The sequence below is a fragment of the Crocodylus porosus genome, unplaced genomic scaffold (genome assembly GCF_001723895.1).
Source record: "Crocodylus porosus isolate Cpor-Errol unplaced genomic scaffold, CroPor_comp1, whole genome shotgun sequence".
Classification (NCBI taxonomy): domain Eukaryota; kingdom Metazoa; phylum Chordata; order Crocodylia; family Crocodylidae; genus Crocodylus; species Crocodylus porosus.
The window spans coordinates 15,937,596-15,948,964 of record NW_017728918.1 but is presented as its reverse complement, the minus strand read 5'-3'; the positions used below and the strand labels follow the sequence as shown (position 1 = coordinate 15,948,964).

At 45.0% G+C, this 11,369-nt stretch overlaps 1 long non-coding RNA gene across 1 annotated transcript; it reads right to left on the bottom strand.

Moving 5' to 3' along the window:
* Positions 1-7,236: 7,236 nt before the first annotated feature.
* On the bottom strand, positions 7,237-10,921 carry LOC109311609. Its single transcript, XR_002101545.1, has 3 exons — positions 10,336-10,921; positions 7,807-9,369; positions 7,237-7,431 (listed from the first exon to the last, which is right to left on the bottom strand). It is a non-coding gene; the product is annotated as an uncharacterized LOC109311609 (long non-coding RNA).
* Positions 10,922-11,369: the final 448 nt, after the last annotated feature.

Below are 11,369 nucleotides of genomic sequence, written 5' to 3'. Positions count from 1 at the left end.
TCCTGCTGAGGCTGGGACCAGTGAGGCAAGTAGTGCAGCTCTAGGACCCAACACAGAGCCACCTGGCAGGACAGCATACAATAGTGGTGGGGGGAAGGTATAGGAGAAAGTATGGGGGGAAGGTGGGCCAGACACTATGGGGAAAGCACGGGAAAGGAGGTGGGAGGTGAGCAAGTTGCAGGGGAGCAAAGGGTCAGGTCAAGCTGCTTGCCTCCCCATTGCTTACCTCCATGCTGCTGTGGGGAGAAATAATTTATGATGACCCTCCAATAATTAGATCCTATACATGAAAAATTATAAGAAATTTCTAATAATTTTTTGTGTATAGAATCTAATGGGGTGGGGGAATCATCTTGAAATCAGAGTTTTCTTGGATTCAGGTAAATATCCACGCCTATGGCTGGCCTATACAATTAGCATTAGAGTTAGAAGCAGCAGTAGGCAAGAGCTTCCTTCCTAGCAATACCTGATGTGACCAGTTGTAGTGCAGTGGTGCTGGAAATGGCAGTCCTGCAGAGCTAGCTTCATCCCATCAAAACGGGATCTGAGAAACAGGGAGGGGGAGGCACGCATCGACTACTCAAGAGTCTGATTGGCCCCGTGATGGACTAATAGTTCTGACCCTTAAAGAGCAGGATAATCATTATTTGAAATTCTGGGGCTCACCATGCCCCTTTGGCCCTGTGAAGATAATAGTTGGAGAGCACTTTCATGTTACCCATTTATAAACCAATGACCAGATCTTATTTACAAGGCGTCCACAGTATTTTGGCTGTTTTGGTTAAAATTCATCTCCATTCTGGCAGTAACAAAAGCATTATTTTACTCTGTGACTAAAAGGGAAAAGAATTTACTTCATGTGCTCTGAGATAAGTGTTCATAACCACTAATCTAATTTGTGTGCCAGTGGGTGGTACAGCTTGACTATAAAAAAGAAGGGGAAAGAGATTTCTATTGCATACGGTGGAGTGTATTCCTGGTGGCAAAGACTCTGCCAGAGGTCCTCTATGTCCTATATACCTCTTGCCTCACAAAAACATATACCAACTAATGACCAACTAAATGAATGATCTGGATTTGGCCCCTAGCTGGCGTTGCTACAGCTGTAATCACTATTGCTGGGTTGGGAGCTGGGAAATCCTGAATCTAGCCTTGTGGGCCAGGGTGGCAATGCTGTGAAAGATGGTGTGGAAGAAGCAGGTCTGCAGAAATGATGTGAAAGTAGGTAGAGGTGAGGGCACTGGCCTTGTTATTAAAGGTTGTCATGCAACAAGAGCATGGCACAAGATTTGGCATCATGGCTTGAGGTAATAGCATGGTGTCCTGCCACTGAAGTAAGGCAGCCTTCCCTTTCCCCACCATGAGAGAGGAAGGAGGCAGACCTGCCTGAGTTCACTCCCAGGTTCTTGGGCTTCACTACCAAACTGCATGTGAAGTACACTCACAAAGGAGGAAAGGGGAAAGTAAGGTACCCAAAGGACATCTGTTCATCAGCTGTCAACACCAGAAAGTGAGGTGCGGCCACTGCCAAAGATACTGCGGGGGCAAGCATTTTACTTATTGTTTGTATGAGCCTACTGCTGACTTATTGTTGTTGGTTTTCCATGAATCAATGCTGAGTTATTTTTCTGTTAATAAAGGACCTTTGTTTCATAAACTTATTTTGTGCTTGCAGATTTCCAGACAGAGAACCAAACTGGTGTATTTGTTAACTTTGAAAGGAACATCTAAGTGTTTGAACCCAAGCTTTGCTGCGGCCAAAAACACCTGGAAGAAAAAGTGCCCCACCCATATGCTGATTTACATTGCTCTTTTTCTTGGGTGTAAATGCACAGCTGTCATAGAATCAAAGAAAATGAGGGTTGGAAGGGACCTTGGGAGGTCACCTTGTCCAACCGCTGCACAATTCAATCCATGTGTCTTGGACTCTCTATCTTCAGGTAATAAAGGATTTTGTGTTCCATGGACCCGAGGTTGCTGGGAGTTTGTGAGTGAGGAAGGCTTCATTTTCATTTCCCAGAACCCCAGAAGCAGGAGTATGGGACTGTGAGGGGGCTACAACTCAGTTTCTTCCTTTCCTGCCATTAACACCTGACAGAAGAGGCATAACCTCTTGTGCAGGGATTCTCAACCAGGGCACCATGGCACCCAGAGGTGCTATCAGACCCTTTGAAGGGTGCCATGAGGTGTGAAAAAATAAGCAAAATGGGAAAAGATAAGCGGATGAGAGCTGGTTCGAGCATGTCTCTGCCTGGCTATCTCCACCCTCACTACTCAGCCCCTCTGAAAGGAGGTAAGCACTGTAATTATAGAAATTCATTTTTGAAGTTGGGTGCCACTCATTTCACAAAAGTTATGGAGTAGGCATTGAAAGATGTGAGCAGTGGAGTCCCACAAGGCTCGTTCTTGGACCAGTGCTATTCAATGTCTTCATCGGTGACTCAGATGAGGGCGTTGAGAGCACCCTGCCCAAGTTTGCAGATGATACCAAATTATGGGGCAAAGTTAACACACCAGAGGGCAGGGAATGGATCCAGGTGGATCTGGACAGGTTGTAAAAATGGGCAGAACAAAACAGGATGCAACTCAACGAAGACAAATGCAAAGTGCCACATCTGGGCAAAAAGAAGCACCAACACACTTACAGGCTGGGGGATGATCTCAGCAGCAGAACAGTGGAAGGGAACTTGGAGTCACAGCTGACTCCACGATGAACATGAGTCGTCAATGTGACAAAGTGATCAACAAGGCTAAGCGCACTTGATCATGCATTAGTAGATGTACAAAGAACAGGTCCAGGGAGGTGATACTTCCCCTCTATGTGGCACTGGTCAGGCCGCAGCTGGAGTACTGCATTGAGTTTTGGGCGCTGCACTTCAAGAGGGATGTGGAACTTGAGAGGGTTCAGAGGAGGCCACTCGTATAGTCAGAGGCCTGCAAGCAAGGCCCTAAAAGAAGAAACTGAGGGACTTAGATCTCTTTAGCTTTTGCATGAGAAGGCTGAGAGAGGATCTTGTGGCTGCCTATAAATTCATCAGGGTTGGGCAGCAGGGAATAGGAGATGCTCTATTTACTCTGGAGTAACTAGGAACAATGGGTACATATTGACAGAGAGCAGATTTAGGTTGGACATTAGAAAGAACTTCTTCATGGTAAGAGTTGCCATAGCCTGGAATGGGCTTCCAAGGGAGGTGGTACTTTCCCCTCCCCTGGGGGTCTTCGAGAGGAGACTGGACAAATACTTAGCCAGAGTTGTCTGCCTCCATTGTTCTTTCCTGCCCAGAGCAGGGGTTTGGACTTGATGACCTACTGAGGTCCCTTCTGACCCTAACATCTAAGAATCTATGAATGCTGTGTGTGTATAAGGGAGAAATGAGACATTCACATCAACCCTCCTCGGTAGATACCATTGGCCTCGGGGACAGAGGTAGGAAACTTTGCTATGATCCTACCACAGGAGATAGTCATCCTGTTACCCTTAACTTTGAATAGATTATTGAGCCTTAGAGGAGCCAGGGTTTTGTTTTCTTTCTACCCTGCTTGTACTATTACATGATACATTTGCAGCATGCAGTTAGAACTCAGATTTGCTTCTTCACTGCACACAGAAATAATAAGTTTAGTGGCTTCTCTAGAGTTACTTCTGATTTATACTGCTGAAAAGTAAGAGGAGCTTAGATGCCACAGGAACAAAGTCACCAAAACTATCTTCACAGAAGAGTGAGTAGTAAAAGGAAGGGACCATCAGCCCCACGGCTCTAACAGCAGACCATGTGTGGACCTCATAGATTAGGGTTGGAAGGGACCTCAGGAAGTCATCTAGTTCAATCCCATGCTCAAAGCAGGATCATCCCCAACTAGATCATCCCAGCCGGGCCTTTGTCAAGCTGGGCCTTGAAAATTTCCAAGGATGGAGCGTCCTCCACCTCTCTGGGTAACCTGTTCCAGTACTTCACCACCCTCCTTTTTATCTGTTTATCTATGTGTAGATTGAAGATACATCTGGTGCAGTAACCACATACAGATGTGTATACATTAGCTTGTTTATTTCTTGTGCAGTTTTCTGTTTTACACCAAATTAGAGAATTGGCATAACACCAGTTAATACATTAAACCTAAGCAGGAGGCATTTGCAACTCATCAAAGAAAATTTTACTCTGGCTTTAAATCCATGCCCAGCATTTCAGCTCAGTTTTCTTTTTCTGGTCTTAAGTCTGTTCTGAATTAATTTGTTTTAAATGGCCACAGTGCTTAAGAACAAAAATGTACATTTGGTGCTTTCTTCTTTGTCTTATTTCTGTTACAGAAGCACCTAAAATTGAAGCCCCAGGGCACTGTACAGACATATTGCAAGAGACAGCTCTTGCACTAGGTCTCTGGAGAAATGACAGTCTAGCTACATCACAGAAATGACATTTTCTCCTCCTTCCACACATGGGAAATGCAGGGACAGGGCACCAGTTTTCAAAGGTATTTAGAGGTTCCTAAAATAGCCTTAAAAATTGGTGTAGAGAAATTAAGACCCCAATTATACCACCTCCTTGCTGAGCCTGGGACAGCTGCTGAGAAACACGTTCTGCCCACTTGCTCCAACTCTGCAGATGCCCAGACCCAGTGAGTAGATGGCACAGATAGCTTTAGTCCATGGGTGCTGAGTCCATGCCATGAGGTGGCTTGAGAAAGGCACAGTCTACTTCACCTAATTCTCAGGTTCAGGAGCATCCAGAGCAAGACCAAGTAAGCAAGGCTTATTTCTTGGTGATGATCTTAGGCTTAGCAGGGAGGCACTATAGACATGGCTGGACTGACTGGCAGGAAGTCCCACAAGAAATGTTGTATGGAAAACCCAAGACCCCTACCTAGTGCTCAAGTCAGGCTGCAGCTTTGTAAGCATGAGTTCAGCCTTGTCCTTGTGGTGACTGCTGCTGTTTTTTTGCTAATGACCCAAACAGCTTCACTATGTAAAATATAAATACAGACTGTCACTCCTGAAAGTGGGGTTTACTCTAGCTGGGGCCAGTATTTCACTCCTAAGGGACAACTCCCTGAGACAAGGAATTCACAACAATCTGAAAGCCAAATTCTGCTTGTGGATGCTCCCATTGACTTTACTGGGAGCTGGGGCTGAATGACAGCCAGGCATGTTCGCAAGAGGCAATAACTTGTCCAGAAAATAACAAATATCCATTGGAAGGCAGAACAAAACAACATGGATGCATGCTAGCTCCACATGTGCGTGTAGTTCACTAATGCAGGAAACATCCAAGGGCTACATTGGGTCATTTGGGCTCCACCTGTTGGCAGGCTTCACAACTCACCACCCTGGGGGAGGGACTGGGTGTGTCTACACAAGATGCTTTACTGAACATTAGACTAATCTAATGTGCAGTAAAGTGCCACTGCCTACCTCTATACATCAATTACTGTGCATTAAATTAGTCTAATGCACCATTTGCTAATGCCAAAATATACAGGTACTAGAAAAATGGCACATTAACTAATGCACCAAAGCATATGTGTAGACTGACTGAGAGCTATTTGCTTCCAGTCAGCCCAGGTAGCAGAAGGCGACAACTGCTGCCTGGCTAAGCCCCAATCTCTGTGTGGTGTGGGAAGCTATCCTGGCTCCAGGTCAGCTTCCTCCCAGCTGTACAGAGACTGGGGCCAGCCCCAAGCTGTGAGGGGCAGGGGTAGCTGTCCCTGCTCAGAGGTTAGGTCCCTTGCAGCCACAGGGAGATTGAGGCTGGCCCCAATCTTCCTGCAACTGCAAGAGAGCTGCCCCCAGAGCAGGGCCAGCTCCCCCTGCTGCCCAGGGCTCAGGGCCAGCTCTGATCTCCCTGAAGCTGCAAAGAAGCTGCCTCCAGAGCAGGGACAGCTCCCTCTGCTCTCAGGAGTGCAGGCCTGAGCCCTGTGCCCTCTGCCAGCCTGGGGCTGGCACCTGGGGGAGCCTGGAGCTCACCTTGGTTGCTGCAGGGGGGCAGAAAATGGCAGGAGCAGCCCTGAACTAAACTGCTCCTGTCCGGAGCAAATTTACTCCTGACAAGTGTATGTGTAGACATGTTCCTCCACGAGCTGCGATTCTATAAAGACAGAGAAAAGATTGGGACAGAAGGAGGAGATACAAAGTTCTGGCAAGGGCTGGACTTCAGGGGGTTGTTTCAGCCCCATATAGGTATAGGTTAAGCTAAGGGACAGCATTTGTTGCCAGGAAGGGTGGGTGAGGGCTTTTGTAGGCACTTTTTGTGTTATGTTTCAAATGCATGACCCTGTATCCATGTAAGAAGCAAGGGTAAGATGTTGGCTGGATAAAACTAGTTTAAGCAAAGTGAATTTGAAGTCAGTTATCATGTGAGTATTATGTAATTTCTTGGCATTGTATTTTGTATTACCTTTTGTGAGGCCTCGGTTGGGGTCATTTTTAATTTGTTTGATATGATCTGTTTTCTAATAAAATGTCTACATTTAAAAAACAGACACATGTTCCTCATGTGGCCAAAGCTTAATGTGCCTGAATTTACTGCACAGTAACATTCAGGCACTTTAATTGCATGTGTAGATGTGCCCACTGTGTTACAGCAGCATAATACCCTTACGGTTTCCCTGTACTGCTGAGGGAACTAATGTCTGTAATACTTCTTTAGTGGTTCAGCATAATCCCCTCTCCACCCAGCCTGCAAACTACAGCAGTAACTACCTGCTTCCTAGCCCCTTGCTCCCACACAACTGTGTACACTGTCAGCCATGACTGAAAAGTCAGATGCTGTTGGTGTGTCCTTATGTACCTGGAGAATCCTTGCTCTCCCTGGCTCCCCTACAGGTTTTGTTACAGTCGGGCCACATCTAATCATAACAAGTAATCTCTGTGGGCAAGGACATGAAGGAAGGCCCCTAAAAGCCACTGGGAACTTTGTCATTTGACTTTAGCAGATGCAGGGTGCAGTGCCATATGGGTGAGAGTCTGTAGAATGGGAACCCAATTTGACTATGAAACATTGGCATGTCTGACTGTTACATTACTTGACAAGGCTGTAAACCGAACAGGGAAGCACTTTCCCACAGATCTCCCTTTCTAGGAAACTGAACTAGGAAACTGAACTGATCATAAGTGTCAGTAAATAGCAAAATATTCCATTTTATTTGGCTTTCGTCAAAAATAAAAAAACATGGAAAGAAAATAAAAACCAGGAGACTGTTATCTCCACACACGGAGTTGGCAAGGACCAAAAAGACACACCGTGAATTCGATATTTTTTATTTAATCTGACATTTAGCAATTGTAATGTTTGGTTCAAGTAATAAATGGGTTTGTCCTTTTCAACAAAACTGTTTTCGACATATTATTCCCGTCACAGCGTATTTTGCTGAATTCCAGATGTTGCTGTTTATTCAAGGCAAAGTTCATCCAGAGAAGGGTTAGGAAAAATTGAATTGCTGAAAGCAAAAATGATTGTATTAGCTTCTGAGCAGTCAGTGTTCTAGGTACTGTTGTTACATGGAGCCTTCCACTGTGATTACTTATTGCAGCCTAATGAATCATTTCTAGGTAGTAAAATAACTGTCAGTGTGCAGTCTCTCTGTTAACCTTTCTAACGTGAACCTGTAAAATAATATGTGTTCTTAGTGACTGAGAACAAATTAATACAGTGAGATAATCTGCACAGGAGAGCTTAGCATCACCTCTGCATGTAATGGTGGAAGACACAGTCCTTTGCTTATTTTAGTCTATTGCTAATGTATACGCATATAATATATATTATATATTTTAAATAATTATATATATTACTTATTTCCAGTGAATATTAATACCTGTTAATATTATTAGCTGTTTGTATTATGGTGAAGCTGTGTAGCTCCTCTCCTGGACAAGAACTCCATTTTTCTACATGCTGTACAGACACAGAAGGAAAAAATGGTTCATACCTCAAAGAGTTCAGTAAGATAAAATACTACGGATGGATACAGACAGACAGACAAGAGGGCAGAAGACAACAGTGAGACATGAGGTACTTAAGGGCTGTAGGTATGAGGGGCCTTGCTACAATCCAGATATAGCATAGCTATTATTCTGCAAGATGGACAGTCTGAGAGTGGAGAGCGTTGCTTGCCTGAGGTGGGTGCTGAGCAGGAGTGCGTGGTCGGGGTATAATCCTCAGCAGTGATCCTGGGCTCAGCACAGTGGCAGTTAAGGACATGAGCTAAAAGGAAATAAAGAGCTGAATCCTAAAAACCACAGACTGCTTCTCGGGCAGACAAAGTATGTGTATAACAGTCCCTTCTACATGGTATGAATAGCCGGAGGTGATAGCTTAGTGGCATAGATGCACATTTGAACGATTTGTATTCCCTGCAACTGAGACTCCAAATCCTCACTCGACCTTTCCTCCCTGTCAGGTGGATTAACTCAGCCCTGCGGGCATGTGTGGGGATTTCTGATGAAAGGGATGGAAAGGCCCTGTCTTCTCAGCAGCAACCGTGCTGCCAGCCTGAGAGGTTTTCCGCTCCAGTGTCCCTAACATGTGAAAGTACAAAGGGAGATCCTTCCTCGGGAAGGGAGGCAGAAAACTCTGGGGCAGAGAAAAGAAAGAGACATAGCAATGCCATATGGGAAGGACACAAATGAGAAATGGAGAGAAGGGCTCAAACCCCAAACAGTGTGCAGCCCTGGTGTGGGCAGATTTTATTCGACTTCAGCAAATTCCAGAGGTGTCTCTTTCCTGTTTAGCCTTTGGCAACCCCCCAGTGTTGCAATAGAGTCTAATTAGCTGAAAACTGCTGTGTGGGGACATGAAAGACCCCATGGATGGGACTTTGCAATCAAATCCTTTGGCCCAAAAGGTCTCTTCCCCACTGCGTGTGCAGTCTGTTGGCCTGGCCGCTGCTTACTGCCAGGTAAAGTGGTGGCACTTCAGTAGGGAAGCCACAACTCTCCCAGCGCTGCTTGGCTTCATGCTGTCTTTTGCAGATTGGAATAGGAGGCAGCTTGTATAGACACTGCATTATAGTTGCAATAGGTGCTGCACACCACAGGAATCCTCCCCAGGGGAGATTCAGTGCATTTACAGATGCTTGCTGGTAGAAGAGCAAGACTAGGGCTTGCAGAAGGGAGGAGAACCTGGTCCTGAGTCGTTATTTCTGTGGGGAAAGCATCTAGGGTAAGATAGGGACATCTAAATAATAGAGCAGATTCTTAATTAGGAGCACAGCTCCGACAACTTGAAAATGTGATGTGCAGCTGCTTTGAACAGCATGATTGCCAGCACCCCAGAATACAGAAGTTTGAAATTGTCTCTGGGACCATTTCCTCCCAGGTCAAGAAGATGACTGGCACCAATCAGTGCAGGTCTTCGTTTCCAAGTGGCTTGTGTTTACCTGTCCAACAAAGTGATTACATTACAACAACAGTGACTTCAAAGCCCCAGATGGCTCCATTTCCCTCAAGTTCGATGTCTCCCTTGATTAAAATCTCACTAGGTTTGAAATTGATTTATCTTTTCATTTAGTTTTTCTGCCTTATGTGAAAATATCACCCTCTTCTATATTCACTAGCAGGGAATGTTTACCTATGGACAGAGCCTAATCTGGATCTCCAAGCAAACAGATCAATATTTACTTTTTGCCACATAGAAGCCTGCTGTTATCATCCTTGGTACAGGATTAACAATTATTGACATAAGGAGCTACATCCCCAACTGGTGCAAATTGATGTATTTTCACTCAAATCTATGGAGCAGATTTATCCCAGCTGTAGATCCAGCCCTAGAGTTTTTTCTTATACCAACCTGACCCTCTGAACTGAAAAGCCTTAATTAAAAACTGATAGAAAAGGTGAATCTGAAATTAACTGGACGTAAGCAAATAGGAGCAGGCATCAGTACCCTGAAGGGGGTACAAAGAGGAGATATGATCTGGATACTTGTCATCCTCCTGCCAGAGGCGCTGATCAGCTAAACCCAGACCTCTTGAGTCCCAGCCCTGGGTCTGAACCATAAGACAATTATGTATGAGTGTTGCAACATCTCCTCAAAGCCATAACAGAGATTTGTCCCAGCCCACCTCATAAGTAGTTAGTGACAGGCAGCCCATGTCTCTGCAAGTTTACAGTTTAAATAGGGCAGACAGTGAATGAGAAGAAGCAGCATTAGACCCATTTTACAGACAGAGAAGTTTAGCAAAGGGATTAAATCCCTTGTCTGAGCTTTTGCAGGAAGCCCATGGCAGGGGGAAGAGCCCAGGCCCCCTAAGGACTACTGCAATCTTTTAACCACTAGAGCACCACTGTTTAGGGGCAAACCAACACCCCAGTCTCCCTCAGTATCAGCAAGTAAATCCACTTACCTTTTCAATGGTGAGCCAGCAGCCAGTCTGCCTCCTCCATCTCACTCTAGAAACGATGGTTCAAGTACAAAAAAGAGAAAAATAAAATGTAACAGAATAGGGGGAAAAAAAAGACTGAATCAATGACTGAAAGCATGGAAACTCACTGTCCCGCCTTCTCAAACGTTGTGTTTAGAGGGGAGTATTTGTTGTGACTGCTGCTCTCTGGGCTCAGAGCCTGACTGTAGCACCTCTGAGGATAGTTGGAGACTGTCAGCCTTTGTGGCTGCACTGAGTGTGTATCTTCACTGCAGATTGAACCCTGGCTTCCTCAGCCCCAGGGGAGAGTTCCCACTGCAAGCCTTACATCAGGCCTGTATAGTTGTCTGAGCGTGAGTGTAGCAGGATACGTCACTGGCTGCTCTTCACCGTACCGCTGAAAATCCTCACACAGGAAAAAAAGGTTTAAAGCTCCCATTAGGACAACCAAGATCTGCAAAGAGGGGAAATAGCTCTGTCCTTCAAAGAGCAAAAAGTATTGGAGCGGGAAACAGGTGAATAGGCTGTAGTCGTGTTAGTCTAAGGACATGGGCAGACAAGGTTCTTTGGCTGATACCTTTTATTAGACCAATTCAATTAGCTGGTCTAGTAAAAGAGATCAGATTTACCCAAAGAACCTTGGAGAGGGAAAGGAATTTGAGCCACCTTGTTCTTAAATGTTTTCCATTTTTTCCTTTTAATTCAACATTTGAAAGTCTGAAACACGGTCAGCCAGCTATATAGGGGGTCAGTTTTTTAAATAAAATGTCACTGAAATAAGTGTGTTCTCACAGTACATTTCCATTTCTGTGAATGGGTTGTTTCTGATAGAAAAGCACTCTGCTGGAAACATTTTAACCAGCTGTTCGTGTAACACAGCATGGTTAGAGGGGTGCAGGATGTTTTCGCAACACACAGTTTCTTGCCTGTGAAGGGCCTCTATGTAATTTAGAGTTGAAGCTGATAATGGCTGAGGAAAGTCACAAAACATGTTAAAGCAAAAGAAATGGATAACA